Source organism: Drosophila montana, unplaced genomic scaffold (genome assembly GCF_035044405.1).
Source record: "Drosophila montana isolate Dmon_TW-CO22-7 unplaced genomic scaffold, ASM3504440v1 contig_2081_1, whole genome shotgun sequence".
Lineage (NCBI taxonomy): Eukaryota > Metazoa > Arthropoda > Insecta > Diptera > Drosophilidae > Drosophila > Drosophila montana.
The window spans coordinates 1,129,836-1,144,653 of NW_026996991.1; the positions used below are offsets into that span (position 1 = coordinate 1,129,836).

General features: G+C 39.4%; 1 protein-coding gene across 1 annotated transcript in view; it reads left to right on the forward strand.

The window, feature by feature from the left end:
• Positions 1 to 14,818, forward strand: part of uzip (unzipped) — a 38,559-nt gene that overhangs the window by 9,476 nt on the left and 14,265 nt on the right. The window contains exon 3 of the mRNA XM_064679876.1: positions 6,368 to 6,401. The gene's annotated coding sequence lies outside the window, so the exon portion shown is untranslated. The remainder of the gene's footprint in view (positions 1 to 6,367; positions 6,402 to 14,818) is intronic.

Consider the following 14,818-nt stretch of genomic DNA (forward strand, 5'->3'; position numbering starts at 1 on the left):
CTGCCAATGGAAACCACCCCGCACTGGACACCCTACCAAATAGCCTTTACTTGCCTTCCTTATACCCTGTAGCTACTGAAAAAGGTTAGAGGTATAATGAAATGAATTTGGGCCCTGTTTTTAAGCGTTTATATTTAATTTTGTATTAAAATCCTATGTACACGACAAAATAAACCATTTTTAAGTTCTCCAAATTTCAAAAAGATCGGACTCTAAACATTGAAGTCACATGAGAAGCACATTCTTAAACTATGGGCTCAGGGAAACAGGTACTTAGGTACCCATGAGTATTTTTGTGTGTGTGCATAGTAGCTCGTAGACATGAGTTATTCAGTGCTGTCTAAAGAGTATCTTACAGTCTGGCACACCAAACAGGAGTATTTTTGTTTCCCTTTGTGTTTTTGTATGAAATTTTGAAAATTACTCACATTGCTTTTGCTTTTGTTTTTATTATTTCTTATCCTGGTTATTGGCTGCCTTTCGGGGGCGGCTTTTGCGTGCCTTGAATATCCTTTTGGTCGATCCCTTTTTTTTGTTTTGCTTTTGTTTTGTGAGGTCACATCGCTTGCATTCTTGCAATTAACATACTCGACACTCTCTCTCTCTCCCTCCTCTCCAATACTCAAGTGCTCGAGTGTTTGACATGCCTTTGATATTGTTGCTGTTGCTTTCGAGTTTCAAGTTTACTTTAAAGAAGCGTAAACAGTTTAGCTTTAGTACCCAAAAGCGTAACTCAAATGGAAATAATTGCTATTTTGGAGCGGTATAAAGCAGATGGCAATGGCTTGGGGTGTGGCTGTTGGTTGACGTGGAAATAATCTTAAGTGGGCATAGAGCTGTCATGTTGTTAGGCAAATTACAAACCAATCAAATGCTTAAATATAACTGATTGGGGTTTCATTGAGCTTTAGAGATTTCAAGTGGGGTGTTAAATATAATAGTATATGTACTTAAAGTGTATTAAATGCTCTAATGAGGGTATATTTAAACATAATCCAATTAATTTTAATTTTTTTGAAAATAATTTGATTTAATTTTTTGAAAATATCATCAAGAACGTAAACTTTGTTTTCTCTCGGTTTGTTATTTTTTGATAGTTGATTCCTAGAATTCTCAACAAGTTAAAGCAAGAGGTACATAAAATAACATAAACTTCGAACCGTCTGGCTTTATATTATTAATGGGCATATATGAGCGTCTTTATTAATGGATATTATTTTTAATTTTTTCAATTATGAACTGCATATAAAACCTTATACAAGTTATACGTTCCAATAAAATTTCTATAGCTTTTCGAAGAATTGAAACAATGCGCTTGCATTGTTTTCCCCTCGTTTCGCTCCCTCTCCGCCTCCCTCTTATCTCTTAAATTTCTGCACCTTTTTGTGTTACAAATTAACGACTTTGGTCATAAAATTTCATAAAACATATTTGCTAATTAATTATGGAGGCAAATGTCTCTTTTATGGTCAGAGCCCATAAAATTTTATAGCATTGCAGGTGTACGAAAAATTAAAATAAACAAACCGCAAGCCCGTTAACCGTTAGTTGACCAGCCCAGTCTAAATGACAGCGACCAGTTCGGGGGTTTGTGCCGGCCATTAAGGTGTGAAAAGTTCATAATTTTCGCCCTTTGAGCCCCGTGCAACATTTGATTGAGTAATTGACCGAATGGCAGTCGACAGGCTGATTCAGTATACAACAATTTCTTATGGAAAATATTCCAATTAATGTTAGTCTAAAAAGTGCACCGAAAATAGGCAATAAAGGCTTGGCTAGCCTGTGTTGTCTCAAGCGCTTGTTAATTACTTTTAAGCTCAGATAATTGCAGCAACGCCTACGCATCGCTCAGTTGCAAATGTATCTGGCAGATTGTGTGGTTTATTTTGATTGCTTGGCGTCATACTTTTTGCTTAGACTGTGCCCAAAACGGAAGCTCATTATTAGCTTGGCCATCAGCACAACTAACAAACGGCATTGTAATTGAACTGACAGTTATGTGTGTGTGCCGGCTGTGTGTGTGTGTCTTGTGTTTGCTGTGCTATTTGCTGGTATTTATGACAGCTGACCAAGGAGCACTTGTCCACAGATAAAGATGCGCACACACATAAATGCCCAAAACATGAGCTCACTTTGAGGTACTTGGACACATCTGGCATGCCAGCTGTGCGTGTGGGCGTGACTATATGCAAAACGACAATTGAACCTGCAAGTTAAGATTTGTTGTGACACATCCTAAGGCTCAGTCTACTGCGGCTGCTGCTGATGGCATTGTTGTGGTTTGCTGCCAACTCATGTGGTTTGCTCGGAGATAATAGATTTATCTAGTGGACTGTATAATATACCCAAAGATGTTGCTGTACCTGTCAGGTAGCAGGAGAATTAGCCAGAGCTAGAACTTGTGAACTGTATTATAATTGAAAACACTTAAAGAACTCAGAAATGGTTAAGAAGTTTTTCAAGTCTTTAAACAGCAAAGTTAGCAAAGTTTCGATCCTTTCCATTAGAAATATATAATATGGTAGTCACATTTTTGTTCTACATAGTTACACATAGCCTAATTGGTTCAAGATATCTTGAATAACAAATAAGTTACTTCTACAAAAACTCTGATTTATTACCCGATCTATCTATCTGCAACTAAAAGAACGAATTATACAACTTAATGGGATCCGAAATGCTTCTAGGCGTAACACATTTCAGGATAGAACTAAAATTATTGTACAAATTCGTATATTTAGTCTCACTCCAATTGTCGAGAATTCGTGTATGGTTCGAACCAACTTTCTGGCTTTGAGGTTCGCTTCCTGAAGCTGATTTTCCACAAAGAGGAAATTAGTTTTTTGTTCAAGCCTTGGTTTTTCATATATCAAAATTGTAAGAAAAACTTGAGTTTTATATTTTAAACAAAACTGTTTTGGAAGACAAATTTGATGCGGTTCGATTTTCAGTTAGTTTGTCTCTTTTGCAACTGGCTCAATTTAATGTCCAGCTTATGGTGAAAACATTGGAATGTTTGGGTAGTAATGCCTATCATACATTTATATTTCAGCAATCGAATTTCTCTATTGAATTTCGAATTTCTTCTCCCGCATGATTTTAATTTCACATTTGCGGTTATCGCTTGATAAGAACCGCAAATTTAATCAACTGCTTGCCCAACCCCCTCTCTCTCTTTCGGATTGAACTACATAAATCAATAAGAACACACACACAACTGCATTAACCCAGCCCATTAGCCGGCAGCGTTGACCACAACTAGATTATAGAGCCTGCTTCGAGCCGGGTCCTGGGCTCAATTATGAATACCTAGAGGTTCCTACTACACAGGTTCATACTAGAGAGTGAGCTAGTTTCCATTGAGCGCAACAATTGTTGGTCAGCCGCATGGAAAATTGGCCAAGAACCTATCCCTCAGATGAGGGAGGGGGGACTTCGGTCAGGGGCAGCAAATTTTCCAATAGCAATTTAGTTGGGGACAGCACGTTTAATTTGCAGCGACAAGGAGCCGCATGCCTCTAGCTGGATGCCGCATACAACTAGCTGCCATGTCAAGTGCCAAAGGAAAAACAGAGGGAAAATCGAAAGAAAAACCAACAAGAGGAGCCACAACATGGACAACATGCATGTACATGACATGGGAGCATGGCAACGTGGACATGGCGCCAACATTCGAGTATTCTGTTTAGAGCGGGCGCCACTCAAATTGCGTAGAATGTACTACAACCCTCCCCCAACTCCCCCACTCAAGTGGTGCAACAATTTGAGTTGCCAAGTGTTTGAATTATTGATTTTTCTACCATTGTTGTTTGGACATACATGTGGGTCTGTCACGAGCTGTTTTGGGTTTAGCTAAACATAAGTGGTCGGGCGGGGTGCCACTCGTGTTATCAGCAAAGCACTCAAAATACCGCACTTAAAGTTGCAGCCGCTTATCAGCAGCTGCCTTCAAGTAAAGCTTGCCTTGGCCCTGGCTGAAACGCGAGGTCTGGGTCTCGGTCGGGGCTGTGGCTTTGGCTCTGGGCATTCATAAATCCCATTTGGCGGGCAGCAATTGCAGTCGTCTGCGGTCTCTGCAAAAATATGCAATTCAGCATAAATGTGGGCGTCGGGGCAGGGAGTTGGGTGTAGATTCAAGGGGCTGGGGCATATCGAATTCAGTGCCTCCGGATGCGGCATTATTGTGGGTGAGTCGCAGCCCGTTGGCAACAGCTGTGCACACACACACCTTGATGGTTTCTGGGCTTAAGGTTGGGCTGCCTTTTTGCTTTGTACAACTTAAATTTAGCGTGAACTTTGCAAACTCCGCTGCTGCTGCTGTTGCTTCTTCTTCTGCCTGGCTAAGCCGTCGGAAAGGAAAGTGAAAAATCTGCTCAAGGTTTGTAAAGACTTCTTTTGTATTGTGGTTCTGGTGGTTCCATTTGCCGATGCTGGAAATAATAGCACAGAGCGCAAGTTGAATGTGCCCCAAAGTGTTGGGCGTTAAGGGAAATGTTGGCGGGGGCAGGGAGTAGGTTTTAAGGGGGCAAATCAAATTGGTTTCTGCTTTGAGTGCAGCATATGACAAAACTTTCAATCAATCCTGCATGAAAGCACTTTTTTTTTAGGATTTATGGAGATTATGGATAAAGACAGATGTAAAGCTTGGAAAACATAAAGAAAGATATCAGAATATATGCAGGTGATATTATGAATATGTTCTTCAAAACCTTTTGTTTAGCATATTTCGACTTGTTAAGCGTGTCTAAAATAATGTATAGATATTGTGACTGTGACGAGGTCTGGTGCTGCCCAAGTGCGCATGAGTTTCTCGACTTTGTCCTGCTTCTTGCTGATTTATTACTAATCTGAGCTGGGGATACAAACTGTTTGCCCAGATGCGCTTCCTTTTATCCCAATAGACATTCACAGAGCATGTGCATAGCTTATTTATCTTCCTTCAAGCAGAGGCTAAAGGAAAGAGGCGCATCTTGAGCAGATGGTATTTGACGAAGACATGCCCGTCAGGTGGGCTATCATAATCTCTAGCTCCCAAGCGAGGGATCAATAGGCAGCTCTGTTTATTAAGATGCAACCATGGATTTGATCGCGTCTCCTGCAGAAAGTCTCCAAAACAATTGCCTATCCAAATTGAGGGTATATTTCTTATCGCATTGCCCATGGAGTCCAATTATTTAATTGAACATTGTCTTAAACTGAGACGTGAGGCCAAATCCCCAATGCCAATATCAAAGCCATTGCGAACTATAATTTGTAATTGAGCTTACAAGCAATCCAATTGATTTCTAGGTTTTCAATTATGATTGGGCTTCTGCTCTTTGTTTAATGAACTTAACCGATTTGCAGCTTACGCTCACATCCGCCACACACACACAAACACACGCTCACACTCGCTCACAAATTGCATTTGACTTTGCGAACCTTTCTCCGACTTTGTTGGCTTTTGGTCGGGAGCAAGCTCCAATTTCCTACCGGCGGCTTCTTTGTTCTAGCGTCTTTTTAATGGTCTTGGCCCCGGCCTGTGGCCACGTGCAGTGGCTCGTTTGGTGGCAACTCTAAACGGGTTTTCCATTTTTACCGCACATACTACATATGCCACGGCAGCGACTGCGGCAGCGACTGCGGCAGCATTGCAATTAGTCTGGCTAAAGTCGTGCCTAACGGTGAAAAGCATATGGCCCCATCTTAAGTCTACCATCTACACCACAGCCGTGCCTCATAACTACAACAGCCCCGTAATCGCATCAAGCTCGTGAGATTTACAGCGATAATGTCGGCTCAACTGATAGATTACCAAGCAGCTTTCGACCCCGGCAACAGTTCAGCTGATTTGTGCAACACAAAAGCTGATTTAATCGGGAATTTCAGTATCGAGTTGAGAATTTGTAGCTTCCAAATGGATTTTCTATGTTTTGTTTGCAAGTTTCACTTTTTTTTTTTTGTATACCTTTTGAATGAGGCTTACACAGGGTATATTGTAGTAGAGTACATCTTGTAACATGTCTAAGCCACAAGAGAAAGCTAAAAACGTAAATTTGTAATCAAATTATATCGATAACTTCCTGGGTTTACATCGATAACTATCGATTTTCAGAAAAAGGGAACTCCCCATAAATATTGGATGTTATAAACTTGATTTTTGATATATTTACATAGTTGAGAATAATCTTAAAGCTACAATTGTTGCATATCGATTGGAAGATGAGCACAGAAGTTATTTGTGAGAACGTTTTTTTAATAATGCGAAAGAAAAGACAGCTCACAGCTGGCTAGAGGGTAACACAAAGTCGATAAATCTTTTACTAGAGCACTCGCTTGTTTATTGAAAAAGATTTTAATAGTTATTTTTTATATATTTTTATTGCAGATTAATTGCATTTGGAAGCTTGCACAATCGAGGGGTAAGTACAATATTTATAATAATTAAACAGATTTTTATTCTTTTAAGCAGAAAAGTCCATAATCAGCTTTTGTAAAATTATTGAAAAGTTTCTGTAAACTTGATTGAAAACTTTCCAAGTTGCATTTGGCAATTTTTTATAGGTGCCAGTCTGCCATTTAAGGCCGTTTCTCTCTATAACCCAAACGTAACCCAGGTGGCAACTTAATCGAACTGCCACAGGCTGTAGCCATCAATAGATGTTGCACCTTATATGCTATGGAGTCTTGATGGCGGCGCCATTTTTGGGCAGTTACCATATTTTTTGCGGATCTGTACCAAGCAGCGCTCCAGAGGGGCTTACATCATTGCTTGGGTTGTCAATTAGTGACGCGTTTTAAACGACTTCATTAGCATCAATCCTAATTGAATAATGATCGAGGCTGCTTGTAAATTCAGCGAGAAGTTGTCAGGGAATCGTCAAGAATCGTCTCCTTTTTACCATTTTGCGCTTATTATTATTTGTGCGCGGCCCTCGGTTCGTGTCAAGTTGACCGTGCGACAAACTTAAGTAGCATGAATTATGCGGCAGTCAGACAAGTCCAAAGTGGCAGCTACAACGGTTATGTCTGTATTTTTGTTGTTGTTTGTATCTGTATCTGCATCTGCATCTGCATCTACAGTTTGCGTCGCGTTTTGTGCTGAGCAAATTGTGGGCAATCATTGTCAATTTACAATGCATATACAAAACTGCCTTCTAGTTGTGCCTGTCCAATGAAAGAAAGTAAGCTGTAGCTACAGTGAAGCTTGACTATACGCAACCGACACGAAAAGGAGATAGACGAAATAAAGTATCCCAGAAACTGAGTACAGAATTTATGTTCTTTACAATAAAAAAAAATGTCAAGAGTTTTTTACTAAAGTCAATAAAGCCCAAAATTTGTATTTCTTTAACTATTTTTTTGAGTTTTACATTTTATTAATGAAAGTTATATGCCAGTCTAAGATATAAAGACTTTAATTGAGCACATTTTACACTAAATTTACGCTCGCTCCAAGGTTGCGAATTCTCGTAGCAATTTTTTTGTGCCTAATCTGAATTTCAAAATTTATATTACAATCTAATTTTTCCCATTTTTATATATTGCTAAATTACAATTCATATTCTAATCAATCCATCTTGTAACTAGAAAGTTAAGAGTTGTGTCTCTCTCAGACAGTTCTTGCTTTAAGCCTTGTATGCTTTAGGCACTGTGCCCGCATAGTCTGACGCTTGAACAGTTGTCAGGCGCACCTTGAACTACAAGCGGGCTACATGTGAATGTCAAACCGGCGTCGCTAACGGAGACAAGCGGTAGCTTTTGGGGCCGCGCCGGGTTCTCGAGGCTCGCGCGTCGCATTATTATCCAAGCGCTGAGATCAGACAGACTGAAGTTGTAGTTGTTTGTAGATGTTGTTGATGGGGTCGCTAGGGGTTCGCAAGCTTTTATTTACCTTGTCTGCTTTTTTCTTTATACCCTCATTTAAGGGTATTATAAGTTTGTCATGAAATGTGTAACGTATGGAAGGAGAATTCTCGGATCTTATGAAGTATAAATAACTTTTGATCAGTGTCAATAGATTAGATATAGCTAGGTATATTTATGGATGTATAGATATAGTCTGTTTCTTTCTAGTCTCTCAGTTTAAAAGCTTGCATCCTGAAACGCAAACAATCGAATCGTACCACTATGTCATTTGATAGTCAATGGAAATATGGATCATACAACAAATTATTTTAAAAAAACGTTTTTATTTTTCAAGATAGTTTTACCAATCTTGGCATATACTAATTCTACCCTGCTCTAAACATATAAGCCAAATCTTTTCCAAATCGGACTTCTTTATCATGCTTGTCTTAATTCTCCCCAACTACAAAACCGTTTCAAAAGGGAATACTATTTTATTTGGCTACAATGGAAACAATAAATAAAATAAGCATTTTAAAGCCACATACCTGAAAGGTTATTTAGTCTTCGGCCTCTTATATAATAATATAATACGCTACTAAAGGAACAATAAATCTAACGCATTTCTACGTCACATGTCTAACAGGGTATTTAAAATTCGGCTTCTCTCTTGTTCCTACGAGCATTTGCCCCTCACTTGCCGCTCAAACAAACTTTTCACGCTTTTAGTAGTTGCAGTTTTGCATTTATTTTTCGTTTTTTCACTTTTGTTGTTGTTGTCTGCGTCTGTTTTCATAAGCAAATTTGTATGTTTTGTGCGTTTGCTGTTCGCAAGTTTTATTGCTTTTATTTATTTGTTTTCTCGCCCGAACATAAATCCAATTGCTTAAATAAATAGCTCGCAGGCAAATACAGAGTCAAATGCAGATGCAAAAAGTTGGGCTTTGGCCTGGGGTGAGGGGGCGGCCTACTCAAATCGGGGGTGGGCGCCAAAAAAAACCCCATAACCAAAAACGAACCTCCAAATTGTCGACAGCTGCTGCCAGTGATTAATTTTCATGTGGCGACGCTTTGCATACATATTTATTCAAATTTACGGTCATTTTTTTTGCCACGACATTTGTACAATTTGATGGACACATAAAATTTACGAGCCTCAATGAGTGTGGCTTACGAAATGGGCTGAATTCTGGGAGAGAGGCTTCAGAGGAATTGATGTGCAAGGTTAAAACTCAATATGTGTACACAAATGCTTATTAAAAGCACGTACAAACAATATAACGAGCTTGAGGAGATACCCTGTAGTTCGGTGTTTGTCCTGATTGATTGATTGTGTTCGGTAAGTTGATACTAAGACTGCATTTTGCAATATTTCTAGTTGTTGGAGAATGTATGGAAACGGCACAAAGGAAAACTTATTTGATTTTCTATCAATCACATACTTAAAGATCTTTGTGGACAATTTTGCGGAAAATTTTCTGTCTTTTTGGAAATTGAATATCATGGTCTGAAAATACTATGAAATTTTTTTAATTATATTATTAGAAAATAAAAGAAATAAAAAGTTGCGTGAATATTTCACCTTTTTTTCATGCCCAACATATATTTCAGCACATACTTCGAGCACACTTTCTTTAATATATCATTTAACAATGGAAAATGATGCACCCTTTAGAAATTTCCTTTGAGTTCCTGTAACCGCCTTCTTTATGAACAAGAAGTATTCAGCGTGTAATTTGATATGTGCTCAATAACTTAACCCACTTATCCACTGCCACAGTGCGTGCCATTTAATGGTAAGTTTGCGGGCAGAAGTGTATGCTCCACTCTTTGGCGACGCCGCTTATCGCGTTTAATGCGGCATATCATGCACTTGGTTGTAGTTCACACACACACACACGCACACGCACACATACTCCTCTAAGTTTGAGACAATGCCCGCACTTGGCGCACGCCCACTCCACAGGGAATCCGCGCCGGGTGCAGTTCCGGGCCATTAGATGCTCGCTGAGCACAAAGTTACATAAGTATCTTTGTATCTATCGGATGCGTTTGTCTGAAGATGCGTGTGTCAATGTTGTCAAACGATGTCATCAGCTTTAGTTGTGGAGCGACATTCTGGCTGCACTTCTAATAACATTTGATGTCAAGTGTCGCGCACACTGTGCTCTATTTTTTTTTATTATTATTTTTATCTATGTGATATCACGATATCTGAACCATCTCCTGCCGCCAGCTCAATTAGTAAATGCAGTGACTGTGTCGCATTGCTGACCCAGTCAAACTCAATTATATAATTACTGTGTGCGCGCTGACATTTTTCTCTAATTGCAATGCCAAATGGGTAGCAGCGGCCGCCCGTTGTGGCATATCAGCGCCAATTGAATGGGGCGTGTCTGCTGCCACAGCTGCAGGCCGGGCAGAGCGCCACCTGGCGTCCAGTAGCCGACATCAGCTGCATTCCTTTGTCCAACTCCCGCGTGCAGCTCGCTTTTTTGTTCTCTTGTGATTAATCAAATTGTTGCATGCAAATTCTTGGACATATTCTGCATTCTAATCAACTGAAATTATTCGAGCATTTCCTCGGTCAGTGCAACATTCTACGGCATTTCCTGTGCATTCCTTTGGAACGATTTGTTGCTGTACTTTGCCGCTTCTTGTTGCGGAATTATGTACATGCAAAAGCTCACGTTCTCTGCAGCACCAGAGCTCTGTTTTGCTATGGTTATAGGAAATTACTATTTGTAGCATTCCTATTATTTATAATACATGTAACTAGATAATCTCCAATTGTGCTAATAAGTTTCCAGTGTTTCTTCCGTAATATTTAATATAGTAACTCGAGCCCATGTTATGTAATATTCATATCTCTATAAATGAAACTGACTATGACTATTGACTAACTGATTGGTGATCAACGCACAGCCCATACCGTAAGAGCTACGAAGCTGAAATTGTCACTGTAGAGACCTTATGTAATGAAGATGGTCCCCGTTAAGACGGGGACTCGGGAAATTCCACCCGCATTTGTGAAAAAATCGCGTTTGTATGAAACATTTTTGTTTACCAGCCGATCGGCCGCAAACTCATTTCCAAAGATATTTGTTCAAATTCATTTGAAGGGTGTTTCACACTTTTTGAAAATCCCCCTACTCTATTCCTCCTTGGTGGAAAGGTGGGTCAAAGATTTTGTAGGTGACGTTTCGCGCTCAAATTCATATCCAGGGAAAGACGTATTTCACATTTCTTGCAAAATCATAACTTCCTCGGTTGAAAGGGCGATTTTAGTTTTTAGTTTTGTCCGTTTTGCTTTAAAATAATTTTCTAAGCTCTACATAAGAACTTAATGAATACGTGTTTCCGCGATTTGGGAAATTTCACCCGGAACAGTGGTAAGTTAGCGGAAAACGGTTGTATGAAAGTTTTTTGCTTATCAGATCGATTTTAAACTAATTTTATTTTTACATGCCACGGGCAAGGCCGGGGTATTCCCGCTAGTATTTAAACGAACTTAAACTAACATCGAGAACAAGCCTAGAAGTAAATGTCATCAAATCTTTCTAGTCTTGACAAAGACGTCTCTTTAATTTGTATGGTGCTAATCTTGGGGGATTTACTTTATGCCTAATCGTTGGTTACATATCTTATAAAACAAACTACTTTATAGCTTCCTATCAATTATGTCTCGTGAAACGAGTCTTGTTGTACAGCGACTTGTTTAATTCATTCGTTATCCGCAAATAGAGGCCACAAATTTGCATTTTTTGTGAAAATTTATGCTGATTGTGGCGGTGGCGCCAAGAAATTGCCGCTGTCTGTGCAACACACACAGCGCAACAAGAGGCGACACCAAACGAGGCATGATGGTGGTCATCTGGACATTTCGACATGTCCAATTCATGACTTTGGCACTTGAGCTGATAGAACGCGCAGCTAGGCGTATATTATATTATACTATCTGTCGCATAGTTGGGGGCGAGTGGAACCTTTTCTTTTTTTTTAATATCTGTCGCGGGCAATGCTGACCTCATTCGGCGGATACGCGCCACAAGCCACAGGCCGCAAACGCGATTTAAATTGCTAGAAATTGAAAGTGACACTGAGCGCATAAAACAAATTGCAGGCCAGTGTTGGACACATACAAAAATGAAATAGAAACAAGAAAAAAACAAAAACAAAACGCTTTTATTATAACAAATTGCACGCTGCAAAGCTATACGCAACCTCCCTTCCCCTTGCCAAGGCTTGTATCCCGAAAAATCCATTTAGCGCGGTAATTTGAGTTGAAATGCGCTCTAAGAAACCCGGTAAGCAAACATCTTAGGGACTTCAGCTAAGCCCCCGACGGGTTAAGTAATATGCAACGGGTTACGGGTTGGAGGGGCTTGAAAACAAGACAAACTGTAAGCGGCCAACAATAACAAATTAGTAAAAGTAAACAGCAAACAATTGCCATTTGTTTTTGGTATGAAAAAAGTTATACAAAGTCTCTGCATAATGTGTAAACAAAGTGCGCCCAAGTCACAAAAGGGGACAAATGTCGCAAGACAAAGGCATTTGTGAATGCGTACAAATAGGCTGATGTACTAAGAAATGCCCTGTTTTGAATAAAGTCAAAGATAAAATAACTACTGCCCCCGCTTCAAATATGTTTGGAGACTTCACTGAGTATGAATTTTGCTAAGTCACCAGCTTTCATAGGTACCAAAAGGAATTTTTTCACATTATAAACCAACACCAGAAAGAAACAGTATACCCCCTTAATGTCTTAAGTAAAGGGCATAACAAGGCTTTGGCGGCTTCGATAAAATGCAAATTGCCAGTTAATTACAGCACAGTTTTCTCATATTGGTGGCGGGTTTTCAATGCCCCAGGCATTCTTCAAAAGGATCAAATGACAAATGTGTCAAGTTGTGCTTGAGGCTGTTTTTAAAGCCATTTAAAAGCGTGTTGAAAGGGGCAGCTCAGACTGAGCATAAGCATCAAAGAGTTCAGCGAATGCCTCAGAGCCCAACATTGCCATTGACTGGCAGCTAGAGAAGAGCTTTGTCAACAGATCAAACTGTCAGTTAACAATTTTCAGCAGTTAAAAAATCAGAGTTAAATTTAGAAATAATTCAAAGAGCACTTCAGCCCGATGATATATTATTATGCACTTGGGAGCTATAATGTTTACAAATTTCAATTCAACTTAACATGGCGTATGAGCGATGTGGCTGTTGCTTATTGATGGGCTGTCATTGAATGCTTATACAAACACTCGCTGATGTTTATTTAAGCAGCACCAGCGACAACAACAACAACAATGTGACAGGCTCTGCTTGATGGCAGCCGCAAGTTACACACATGCATAATTGTATCTTAAAGATACATAATAAGTGCGGCACGCGATATGCCAAACAGCAGCATTTACTGGAGCGCATCATCAATGTGTAATCTAGTTTTCATGACGAACATTGAACAGCTGCACCCCTCTACCGCGGCAGCGGTGCGTAACACAACACGATCGTCCCTCGTTCGCATGTCAATGAGGTGCTAATGGAGCCGGCTGTCAGCGGAATCCACGACGTCGACTCCAGCTGCAAGTCTAACCATAACTTTGATGTACAGTTAGCATAAGCCAAACCACAGTCATGATTTCGTCAGCCAACAAACCGATAAAAGTTGCCTGCAACTACTGCAGCGAAGTGCATCTTTAATAAAAGTTAACAACAAAAAAGAAGTTGCACTTACCACCGCCTATTTGCCCCACTGCAACTTCTCAAGTGGTGCTCGAGTCGCGGTGTGTAATCTGAACCCACATCTGTGCCGGGCAATGAATAAATTTTGAGTCGCTCTCGAACGTTTTTTTTTTCTCTTTCTTATGTGGTTTCTGCTTATGTTGCAGCAAGTTTTAATTAAGTTTGCGCAGCAGAGCTGGGTTTAAAGAAGTTGGAAATGAGATGAACTATGTTTCTTGGAAAAGTTTTGGTAATAGGAGTTATATAGTTAAAAAAAGTAATAATTTACAATAATAAATAAGTTTGAGAATTGCAAGCTGAACATTAAATAAAATATATTTTGTTCTCCTCTCGGGCTTCGATCCCTAAATTTAGTGGTCAGTATAAATGAAATAAAAACTTTTTATTCCAAAGCCTTCCAACAATGAAACCTTATTTAAATCGTTTATAGGTCAAAATTATTTAATTTTAAGAATTAAATAAATAAATGAAACTACAGCCCACATATAAGTATTTATCAGAGCTCGCAAAATTGTAGCTATTAAGCTTTAAATTACAAAAATAAACGCCAGCAATTACAATGAAAATAAAGTATTATATAAAGTGAGTTGGAGTCGTCTGACGTGTTGCCCACTTTTTCATAATAATAATAATAATGGGTCGCGCTCACGCTATAAGCGAACACAAAAGTTGTCAGCTGAAAACAATCCCATAGATACTTTGTCCGATCTAGCGTTTCATATTCAGTTACGAGCTGCAAAGAGCTGCCAAAATGATTTGTGATGTGTATTTTGTGTATTATGCCTTTTAATGCTGACATATGCGAATCTGATTCGCATTTGGATACATGCACAGCCAACGTATTTGCATGTGAGCAATAGGCCAAATTATAAAATGTAACTACGACAATGAACCGCCTGTCAAAGCTGAAGCGATAAATCTCTAAATTGATTAACTTCGATTGCTCAAACGGGCCAAATAGGCACAGGGAGCAAGTAATAGAGGCCTGTGTTTGCTTTATAACGTCACAATCACCTTGAAAATGCGCTCATAAATTAAATGTACGGCTCGAGAAATACATGGATACACACAGCTACAGATAGATGAATGTATAGATACATTTGTAGCGCTTAGAACGCGGCTGCTTATTAATTATTTGTGGCAGCCAATTTGAAGCATGGCAATGAATGCTCTGAAGCTGGAATATAGAATTTTGAGATACTCTACAAAAGCAATTTGTGGGGCCAAATGTCGCAACATAAAGTAAACTA